Below are 12,219 nucleotides of genomic sequence, written 5' to 3' on the forward strand. Positions count from 1 at the left end.
GATCCCTGGTCAGGGAGCTAAGTTCCTGCACTCTGTGCAGTGCGGGAAAAAAAAAAAAACAGAAACAAAAACATAAGCCCTTTGCAGAGGTAATTAAGTGACAATGAGGTCATTAGGATGGGCCCTAGTCCAGGATGACTGGTGTCCGTATAAGAAAAGATTAGGACACACACACACACAGAGGGAAGACCATGGGAAGACACAGAGAGAAGGTGGCCATCTACAAGCCAATGAGAGAGGTCTCAGAAGAAACCAACCCCACCGATACCTTGATCTAAGACTTCTGGCCTCCAGAACTATGAGAAAATAAATATCTGTTGTTTAGGCCATCCAGTATGTGCTACTTTCTTTCTTTCTTTTTTTTTTTAAAGGAATTTTGCTTTTTTTTTTAATTTTTATTTATTTATTTATGGCTGTGTTGGCTCTTCGTTTCTGTGTGAGGGCTCTCTCTAGTTGTGGTGTGCGGGCCTCTCACTATTGCGGCCTCTCTTGTTGCAGAGCACAGGCTCCAGACACGCAGGCTCAGTAATTGTGGCTCACGGGGCAGGCTGCTCCGCGGCATGTGGGATCTTCCCAGACCAGGGCTCGAACCCGTGTCCCCTGCATTGGCAGGCGGATTCTCAACCACTGCGCCACCAGGGAAGCCCCTGTGCTACTTTCTTATGGCAGCTCTAAGCAAACTAATCCAACCCCAAACTGGAAACAAGTCAAATGCCTTTCAGCAGCAGAGTGGATAGTCATACTGTGGTGTCTTCACACCAAGGAAAACTATACAAAGATGAAAATGAACGACGGTCTCTAACTGTGCACAAAGACACGATGAATCTCACAAACATGGGGCTGAGTGACAAATGCCAAACAGACACAAAGGAGCACATACTGCATGGTTCCATTTGTATGAAGTTCTAGAAAAGGCAAAACTAATCTCTGCTGTTAGCATCCAGGATAATGATTACCCAGGGGGAGAGTGACTAGAAGGGGGTCTGAGGGAAGGTCCTAGGGAGCTTGTAATGTCTGTTTCTTAGACCACCACCCCCCGCCCCCCGCCCTCAGCCCAGGTAAGCAGTGATTACATGCAGCTTTACATTCGGGATTTCTGGGTCTTACAAAAGTATGGAAGTTATGCCTCAGCTGAAACAACGTTTTAAAGTATTTTAAAAGTAAAATTTGGAAGTTCAAAAAATAATCGTAAACAATACTTTGTGTTTAATGTGAAATGGAGTTCAGTTCTAGCATTAGTACATAGGTAATATCGGGCTACCTGAAGATCTGTACGAAATTTGCTAGCCGTGCAGGCGACTTTCGCGGTGCGAGTTTCCCACTCGCTACCAGGGGGCGGTGTAGCGCACTCCCTGCCGCTTTAGACCCCAGACGCATTCATTCAACAAATAGTCCTTGAACCATGAAACCTGCTTTGCAGAAACTTGGTCTGGTTTTTCACTCTGTGAAATGGGGATTAGAAGGTACAGCTATGCTGGAGGCATGTCCCTGCCGCCATGGAGCTCACTTTCAACAAAAGGAAACAGACAGTAAGTAGCTAAACAAATGAATATATAAAAGGAGAGCTGTGGAGCAAAATTAGGCAGAGTGAGGGGACAGAGGTGGTCCTAGAAGACTTCTCTGAGGAGGTGACATTTCAGCAGAGAGCGGAGTGAAACATGGGGGCAAGCTAGGTGAATACAGGCATGTCCCAGGTGGAGAAAGGGAATATGGTGGCTTCATTCCCCAGCTGTAAGAGAGAAAGGGAGGCTGAGGCAGGCCCAGCCAGGCCCAATAGGAGGCAAAGGGCGACACATTCCCTGACACAAGCAGTGCAGGCTGAGGTGCAGACAAGATGAGCTCCTATGAGCCTGGGGAGACAGGGGGGCAATCAGAGGGTCCTGCCTGGAGGAGTCATCACAAGACTCAAACCTTGTAGGCCCTCTGAAGTGACTGACTGAATATTTGTTTTATCATCATTGTGTTCAGGTCCTGCCTATCTCAGTAGCCCCAGCCCTTAAAGAGAGTCTGTACTAACATTTAAAGAGCATTTTCTACTTCTGGGGTTCACTTTTGTTCTTCATGAACTCATCACAAAAGCCCCGTGCCGGGCTTCCCTGGTGGCGCAGTGGTTGAGAGTCTGCCTGCCGATGCAGGGGACATGGGTTCGTGCCCCGGTCCGGGAAGATCCCACATGCCGCGGAGCGGCTAGGCCCGTGAGCCATGGCCGCTGAGCCTGCGCGTCCGGAGCCTGTGCTCCACAACAGGAGAGGCCACCACAGTGAGAGGCCCGCGTACCGCAAAAAAAAAAAAAAAAAAAAGAAAGCCCAGTGCCAACAGTACTCTTGCAATCTCCATTTTACAAAACGGGATACCAAAGCCCAGAGTCCCTGTAAGCTGTCCAAGGTCACATGTCCAGCCGGGATTTTTTTTTTTTTTTAATCTTTATTGGAGTATAATTGCTTCACAATGGTGTGCTAGTTTCCGCTCCATAACAAAGTGAATCAGCTATACATACCCAGCCGCCGGGATTTGAACCCAGAGAGGTCCTTCTGACTCCTGGAGCCCATTCTACCACGTCTATAATAAATTATTGTAATTATTAATTGCATTGTGCTTAGGCAAGGGACTTAATCCTTCTTGCCTCGGTTTCCCCCTGTGTAAAATTCTGCTAATCATGGCAGGCTGTGAGGATTAAATAAGATGATATAGTTAAAGCGCTGAGAACATGCCAGACACACACTCTGTTTGTAGGTTATTATTGTTATTATCCATCAAAGCCACACATAGTTACTGAGCAAATCATATAGACTCTACTTGCAAAATAAAATCTCAGTACATTCAGAATCCTCCATCACCCACCTCCAGCTCTGGCCTCTCAGGATGGTCCTAAGGATTTAACGACGTCAGGTGTGTAAAGCAGTGAGTTGGCACAGAGCTTGGCACATAGGTGCACAGAATGTGAGAATCGCCATTATTATTATTATCATTATCACCCTGACCCTTTTATCCTTCCAGCTGCTCAGGCCAAAACGGGAACCCCCTAAACTCCTCTCTTTCCCACACATCTGCACCCAATGCCTCAGCCAATCCCATCGGCTCCACGTTCAACCTGACCCCACAGTATCCACTCTGGTCCAGTCTCCAGCACCTCAACCTATGTTATTAAAACCTCCTCCTCCCTGGGCTCGCAGCTCTCTCTGTCCACAACCTGTTTCCCACTTGGCCGCCAGGGGGCGGCTTAAGAACTAGGTCAGCTCACGTCCCCTCTTCTGCTCAGAACTCTCCGGTGGCTCCCACCTGACTCAGAGTAAAAAGTAAAGTCCTCACCACGATCTAATCCTGTATCGGACTTCACCTCCCCCCCGCCTTGCTCACTTCCTTCCAGACCTTCCAGCCTCCAAAGGGCTCCATTCATCAGCAATGAGACCTCAGACGGCCGACCTCAAGTTTCTGACCTCAGTTTCCCAGTTGTAAGTGGGATTTAAAATAATCTCTATCTCATGGGGTTGTCGTGAGGGTGAAATGGGTTCATATTTGCAGCGCTCGTGAGCTGGTGACATCGTGAACTGGAGAGGTGGGATTTTTACGCGGCGCCTGCGCTTCCTCCTTTCGCCACTGGGCGGCAGCAGGCTCCCGGCAGATTCGTCCGCACGGCCCGCGCGGGACGAGGAGCGGGGGCAACTCCGGCAGAGGAAGCTGATGAAATCCAAGCCAACTTGCAGTGAGCTCATCCCGCCCGGGCGCCTCCGGAAGCCACGGGGCCTCCGGGGCTCCGCCTGGCCCTAGCGATAAAACTCCGGTGCTGAACCAGGGCGGGAAGTCCTTCCTGAAGTCTGACCTGCGTGAGGCCTGCTGGCAGAAGCCTGGGCGTGCGGGGAGGGGCGAGGGTGAAGTAGCGAATGGTCCCCTGGCTGTCTCCGCGGAATGAAAAGTGAATTCTGAGCCTGGCTGTGGGAATGGGAGAGAGAGGGGACGGGGAAGGGAGGGAGACAGAGCCAAGAAGCAGAAAGACACAAAGATGGGGAGACTGAGGCAGAGGAGCGGGAGACAGAGACAGAGAGACGGAGAGACAGCCCGAGAAAGTCTCTAGAGGGACAGAGGTGGAGAGACAGAGAAAAGAAGAGAGAGATGGGGAGAGAGATCAAGGAGAGACAGAGATGGTGGAGAGACAGGGAGAGACAGAGCTGGGACGTGGGAGACAGAGACAAGAGAAAGAGACACGCAGGGACACAGAGATAGGGAGAGACAAACAGGGGTAAGAGGCGGAGAGAGAGTGCTAGCGAGTGGCAGAGATGGGGAAGCAGAAGCCGAGATGCAGAGGTGAGGGAGAAGGAGTCAGTGATGTAGAGACGGAGGTGAGGTTGGGGAGCCGGTGGGGTGAGGGGGATCCGGGAGGGGCACACGGGGTTAGGGTCGCCTGCAGGGGCGGGCCCTGCGGGATATGGGCGGGGCCCCTCCCCTCCCACACCCCCCATCCCAGCAGCGGCGGCGGCGGCGGCGGCGGCCGAGTTACCGAGTTACCAAGTTACCGCAGGATTCGGAAGCTTCTCACTGGCGAGGCCGCAGCCAATCAGAGAGCAGCGTCGCTGTTCTCGGGCAGGAGGCCTGGAGATGCACCTTCCCCCGACACCCAGCGAAGCACGCTGCCACACAATCACAGTGGCTCACACACACTGTCCCAGGGACACGCAGCATCACCACACACACACACACACACAATCACAGTGACACACACAGTGTCATACGCAGTCCCAGGAACACGCAGAGACACACAGCATCACACAGACACACAAAGTCTCGGGGACACAGACGTTGTTCCAGGACACACAGCACTGCCCAGACCCACAACCACAATGACACCCAGTGTCGCCCAGACCCATGCAATCTCCGTGACTTAATCCCTAAGACACACAATATCAGTGACACCTCATAATTCCACAGCCAGTTGGTCCTGACACACACACTATCACGGTGACACACACAATCACAACAATAGCTCACTCAATCACAGTGACACACATTGCACAGACAAATACAATCTCATTAACATACAGTCCCATGGACACACAGCATCACACTGACAAACACAATCACAGTGACACACAATTACAATGACAACCACAAGGACACATAGCACTGCACAGACGCACATACTCTCAGTAACACACAGTCCCACAGACACACAATATTTGAGATACAATGACAGTGTTACACACACAATCCCACTATACACAGCATTGTCCAGACACAATCATAGTGACACAACCACATTGACACACGGTGTTACAATGATACATACAACCACACTAACACAACAGTAAGACACAGCATGTCCACAAACATTTCTGCTAACACACAACATCATTCCAACCCTGTCACACAATCACATGGACACACATCATCTCACCCATGCACACAAGCACGTTGCACAAAACAGCACATGGACACTAACACACAGATACACCATCACACTCACACACAGCATGGCCAGCTATCATACATTAGCACACTGACACACAATCACATAGTCAGCCATCCCATGGGACAAATGCTGACACACAACATCATCCCACTGACACAATCAACTGATACACAACAGTACACTGACACAACCACACACCGCACCCTGACACAACCACAACTCTCATAAGTCAACCCCCTGACACACAGCACACTGGCCCAGCAGACTTAGAGAACTGTCCAGCACACACACAGTCACACAAACACGCACACACTCATCCCTGCCCTTGCCCCAGTAAGATGTGTGTGATGTGGGATGCTGCAGGGGGAAGGGGGGGATGCTGAGTGGGCGTGTGTGTGTGTGTGTGTGTGTGTGTGCTTGTGTGTGTGTGCTTATGCCTCCCTCTCCCGGCCCTTCCGGGGGGTGGGGGGGCAGGGCCATGCGGCAGCCGCTGTTACCGGGTAAACTTCCCCGCCCCCCCCCCCAGCGCGGCCGTTAGTCAAACCCCCCCAAGGATGATGTCATCGCCTCATTCTGGAGGCTGAGTAATCCTCGACTCCGCCCCCCCACCCCCCCAGGTACCAGGGTAGGGGCAGGCCGCACCTGGATTCAACCAGGGTCTGGAGCTGGGGGCTCCGCTGCCTGGGTCTCCCGGGGGTGGGGACTGAGGAATCTGAGCCTCTCTGGAGTGGCCTGGGCACTCACATCAGGACCCCTTGAGGCTGGAGGCTCCCAGTCCTGGATCCCTGGTGGCCAACTAAAGGCACTGGGAGACTGGATCTACCAGATCTAGGGTCTTGGGCATCCCAGGGCCCCAGGACGGGGAATGGGCCCCCTGCACCACGGTGAGGGGCTGGGTCACCTCGCCAGGTGTCTGGATGGGGGGGTCTGAGACACTGGGGGCTTAGCCTCCTGGGTCCTTGGCATGTGTGTGGGCAGGGGGAGGGGTGTAGGTTGAGTACCAGGGAGGAGAGGGGATGGCTGTGGGCTCAGATGCCTGCTTCCTGGGAGATCAACAAGCTAGACCCCGGGGGAAATGACTCGGAGGGGAGGGGGGCTGGCAGTCTACACCTTGGGGCTGGGCAGATGGTCCTCCGGATGAACTGGACACCTGAGGGTCTGGTACCTGGTGTATGTGTGGGGTCTTCCGGTATCAATATGGTGAGGGACCAGGATGCCCAGGGGCTCTGAGGCATATTATGCTTTGGGGCCCAAAGGCTTGAGCCCCTGTTTCCTGTGGGGGTGGAGTGCCTAGTTCTAACTTTCCCAGAATCAGACCTGCTTGGGTGCCCTTCTGGGGACATCCGCAACCCTTCTTTCCAGGGACTGGGAAACCAGCATTCCCCTTGGGGGAGGTGGTTCATATCTCTGTTGTCACAGGACAGGACACCCTGAGTCCTTTGGGGAGGGGGGAACCCCTATTTTTATGGGCTCAGGACGCCTGAGTCCTTTTCTGGTGGGGGATCCTCAGCCCCTGTTTTTAAAAGTCACGGTGCCTGAATCCTGTTTGGGGCGCGTAGTGGGGGGCGTGTTGTGCGGACAACCAGCCCCTGTCTTCACGAGGTCAGGATGCCCAGGACTCCTTCTGGGAGGGGAACACTTGCTCTCTGTTTTCACAAGGCCATCTCTAGCGTACCTTGCTGGGGAGGGATGGGAGGCGCAGCCTCTCTTTCCAGCCCACCCCAAGTGCCCATCCTCGCCCCAGAGTGCGAGTATGGGGCGGAGGAGGAGGGCGGCGGGGGAGGGAGGACAGTGCCCAGTCCGGGCCTCACCCCAGCCGGCCGCAGGCTTGCAGGCAGTGAGCCTGGCAGCTCCCCGGGGCCCGGCTCCCCGCCCCCCGCGCCGAGGGCTCCCCCAGATCCGGGCGGGCGGGCGGGCGCTGCGGCGGCCAATGAGCGCGCTCGCCGTCTCCGGGAGCCGGGCCGGCTCTGCCCGCCTGGCATTGGGCACGCGGTGGGCAGCGGCGGGCGGGGCCTGGGGGGTCCTCGCGCCTGGTTGGGCCAGGCTTGTTGCTGGGTAACGGGGCGGCGAGTTTCCCCTGGCAACGGCGGCGGGTACCGCTCACTGGCTGGCCGGGAAGGAGGGGGGGCGCGGGCGCAGGCAGGCCCCGCAGACCCCAGCAACAGCGCGCGGCCCCCGCCCCGCCAGGGAGCGGTAACCTTCACACGCGCTGGCCGCTCGGACCCCGCGGACACCGGCGCCCCCGCCCAGCCCCCACCAGGCTCCCGTCCAGCCTCCGGGCCTGGAAGGCCGGCTGCACTGAGGGGACCCAGGAGGCCCCCTCCCCACCGCGGAAAGCCAGGACTCAGAGCCTGCAGTGAAAAGTTAAGTCCTTCCCAACTCCCTCTCCCGTGCTGAGAAATCTACTTCCCCGGAACGGCATTCAAGATGTTAGGGAAGGTTATGGGTCTGCAGTGAACTAGCTGGGACATTTATTTTCTTTAAGCGGGACTTCACACGGAGCCAGCTGCTGCCGGGCACTCTTCTACGTGCGTTACAAATAGGAACTCATTTAATCTTCACGTTTCATTTGGGGGTCCTACGGTGATCCCCTTTGTGCACGTGTGGAAACTGAGGCTCAGAGAGAGGAAGCTACTTCCTCGCGTTCATCATTTGAACGCAGGCAGCCTGGCTCCGAAGTCTGGAGGCTCTATCTCTTCACTGTGTTGAATGTCCCTTTGAGAGGCATTAATTCAAAATGAGAAACTGTGCCGGCCTGGAGAAACACCTTAGTGGCTGGCCTGCGGGCGCGGTTTGAAACCCCTGCCCCAACCTGAGGGTCTTAGCTTGAAGATCTTGTTTGGATTCTCAGAGTCAATAGCCCCCCACACTGGTAGTAGTAATGATGGGTAACATGTATTAAGGACCCACGGAGGCCCCAGTGCTTTATTTTATTTATTTATTTATTTATTTATTTATTTATTTATTTATTTATTTATTTTTGCAGTACGCGGGCCTCTCACTGTTGTGGCCTCTCCCGTTGCGGAGCACAGGCTCCGGACGCGCAGGCTCAGCGGCCATGGCTCACGGGCCTAGCCGCTCCGCGGCATATGGGATCTTCCCGGACCGGGGCACGAACCCGTGTCCCCTGCATCGGCAGGCGGACTCTCAACAACTGCGCCACCAGGGAAGCCCGATTTTTACTGACCTTCTTACTCTGCACAATCCTATGAGGTAGGGACCTGTGCTGTCCCAACTCACAGGTGAGGAAATTGAGGCACAGAGACGTGACAACTTGCCCAATGTCACACAGCCAGAAGGTGGCCGAGCTGGGGATTCTAGGTCAGGCCCTCAAGTTCCCAGAGCTCCGGCTCTTGGGTGAGTTTTTGTGTAGGCTTTGGGGGGGTTGAGCCACAGTTATGGAGACCCTGACGGATTTCTTTTAGCCAATGGTTCTCAACCTGGGTTGATTTTGCCTCCCCCAGGGCACATCTAGCAGTGTTTGGAGACATTTTGGATTGTCACAGAGGGAGGGGGTGCTACTGGCATCTAGTGGATAGAGGTCAGAGTGACTAATGAACATCCTACAAAGCACAAGACAACAAGGAATCATCCGGCCTCAAATGTCAGTAGAGAACAGATTAAGAAACTGCTCTAGGGACTTCCCTGGCGGTCCAGTGGTTAGGACTTCGCGCTTCCTCTGCAGGGGGCCCGGGTTCAATCCCTGGTCAGGGAACTAAGATCCTGCATGCCAGCAGCCCCAAACAACAACAAAACAACAACAAAAACAGAAACAACCAAAAAAACAACCTCCACTCTCTGCCAAGCCTGACTGCCGACCTGAGCCAAGCCATCCCTCCATCCCTGACCCCTCTCACTTTCTCTCCATCTGGTCTCTCCCTCTCTCTTTCTGACTCCCTCCATTCCCCTCATCTGACTCCTTCTCTGTTTGTACCTTTATTCGCCTCTGTTTCTAATCCTCTATCAGAGGCATTGCTGCCTGCTCAGGTCTTCAGAGCCTCTCGGCCCCTCTCCAGGGGAGCAGGGACCAGAGGCAGGGTTGGAGGCCCAGAATGCTCCTCCAGGAACTTAGAGGAGGGAGTCCCTTGGTCCCTCAGGAGACCTGCTGGTGTAGGTGTGGAGGGGAATTTAGTCTGGAAGACAGAGGCTGGGGCTTCTCCTTCCTTGGGCCCCTAGGGTAGGGGGTCTCAAAAAGGCAACCCTTCAGCCAGTCACAATATAGTTTTTAATTTTGACTTTGTATGTCTCTAGGAGAAACACACTTTCTCTCCTTAGCCACAGTCCCCACCATGCCCTGTTGTCTTACACTGGACTCACTTCTCTCATTTATTTCGTATTGGCTCTTGAGTTTGAGATCCCTGGTCTGGGGGTAAGAGGATGCCAGAATTTGGAACAGAATCTGGACTACATAGTGGGGAGGATCTTGACTGGTGCCAATGCTTATGGCCTGGTAGATTCTTGGCCCTCTCCTCTCCCACTCCTACCCACCAAGCCAGATTCCTTCACACTCATTTTCTTCTCAGAAGAACATTCCAGCACATCTGGCCTCCTGGTGTCCAGTCCTAGACTAGGCAGCTTTAGGGCGCTGATCAGTGAGTAAGGGGAGTAAGGGGTACAGGCTGGTCTGCGAGCCTCTCTCCCAACGTGATCACTGCCAGGCACAGAGCAAACACTGACAATAATTAGTTATACTAGTGATAGTAGCCAAAGTTTATTAGGCACTTATACGTGAAAGACACTGTATTCAGTGACTTCCATGAATGATCTCATTTAATAAACGTCTAAAGCAGCATCTCTCAAGCACCGTTAACTTCAACCTACAGTCAGCAATACATCCATTTTCTTTGTGGCTTGGTATGTATCCACTATACATAAAATTTTCAGGAAACAATATTTCCTCTGACTTCATAATTTTTTTAAATTATATTCTGTTTTGTTTTTTTTTTAAGTTTGGTCAAGAGCTGCTAAAGTTGCAGGTAAAAGGGACTGACTATAAAAAGGCACAAGGGAAGTTTTGGGGGTGATAGAAACGGTCCAAATCTCAATTGTGGTGGTGTACAGTAGCGTACATTTGTCCCAACTCACCAAACTATACACCTAAAAAGAATGAATTTTATGGCATGTAAATATATCTCAATAAACTTCAATAAAACAGAATAAGATCCACACAAGTGATTTCACAGTCCATGGTTTGCTCGTGTGGGTCATGACCCACAGTTTGAAAAACACTGGACGGGGAATTCCCCAGTGGTCCAGTGGTTAGGGCTCTGCACTTTCACTGCCGAGGACTCAGGTTCAATCTCTTAGTTACGGAACTAAGATCCTACAAGCTGGGCAGTGCAGCCAAAAAATTAAAATAAATATTTTAAAAGATTTAAAAAAAAACACTGGAGGAAAGGAAGGAAGGGGAAATGAATGAATGAGGGAAGGAAAGGGAAGGAGAGAGGGAGGCTGAATTAGTCCTCAATATTCAAAGTAGGGAGATTACCCTTGAGATCTGCGTTTTCTGCTCTTGAGAAGTCGAAGGGTCTGGCCTTGGAGGGAACCAAATTTGAGAACCTGGATATGCCCACCTTTGCTGGGGTCTGGCACCCCTTCTCGGCTAGCCCAGAGCTGGGCACTCAGAGGACACTTGCCCTGTGATGACACAGTTTGGTTTGCGGTGTGACATAGAGGAAATGGAAGGTGCAGGGGAGACAGAACCCAGAGTCTTTGTGGGGGGGCAGGACACCACCTAGTGACCACATCAGAGTGGGGGAAGGAGTGACAATGGGAAACTGAGAAAGGAAAGGGAACTGAAAGGCAGAAAACCCGAGTGAGAGTCACTGCAGGGACTGCCCGGGCATGTCCCATGCCAGGTGCCCGGGGCTTTCTCATAGCCCTGGTTCCCCCACCAGACTCGTGGCGAGTGTGGTCAGATGTGCACACTTCTGGAGTGTCCCATCAGTGGGCCAGTTAGCAGGAACCTGTCACAGGTGTGACTTTGTGACTGTCTGTTGATGGGGGGAGTTTATGTCTGACTTGATCTGTGTCTGTGACGGTCAATTTCTGACAATTTTAATGTGTCAGTTGTGAGCTGGGGTGGGTGTGTTTGTGTGTGTCTCTGTAGGAGTTTCATCGAGATCAAGCTGTGTGTCCAGGTGTCCCTGTGACAGGTGTTGTGTGTGTATGTGTGTGTGTTCAGCTGAGCCTATCAGGAAGTTTCTATTTCCTGAGAAGCTCTCAGACTGTGTGTGTGTTGTGGGTACCTGCTCAGTGGGCATGCTTGTGAACCTGATAGGTTTGTGGGTCTAGGTGTGCTCAGCATTGTGGGTGTTTGTGCAACTGTGTGTGTCCCTGACATTGTAGTATGTGCGTCCCAGTGACCCTGTTAGCAAGTCAGATTATGTATTTGTGTCTGGATGTGTGAGTGCTCCGTCAGTGTGTGCGTTTGTGCGTCCACGCCTCTGTCCAGGGTGTGCATTTGTGTGTCTGCAAGTCGGCTTGTCCCCGAGGCCCTGTCAGCACGTGACTTTGTGTACCCTGGAGCGCCAGACGGTCAGTCTCCGTACACGTCTCTGGGTGTGTGTGTCTGTGGGTCCCAGTCAGTGTGTCAGTGTGTGTGTCCGGCTGTCCCGCTGTCTGAGCGGCCGATCAGCGCGCCTCCGCGCCCCGGGCCAGGCCCTGCCCCGCCCCCGGTTGCAGGGAAACCCCCCGCGCCGAGGTTGGGGGCGCGGCGCGCGCCAGCAAGTCCCGACTTGTCCGCGGCTGGCGGGCGGGGCAGTGGCGTCACGCGGGGGCGGGGCGTGGGACCCGCCAGGCGGGGGCGGGGCGGG

Source organism: Grampus griseus, assembly GCF_964374135.1.
Source record: "Grampus griseus genome assembly, chromosome: 19".
NCBI classification, from domain to species: domain Eukaryota; kingdom Metazoa; phylum Chordata; class Mammalia; order Artiodactyla; family Delphinidae; genus Grampus; species Grampus griseus.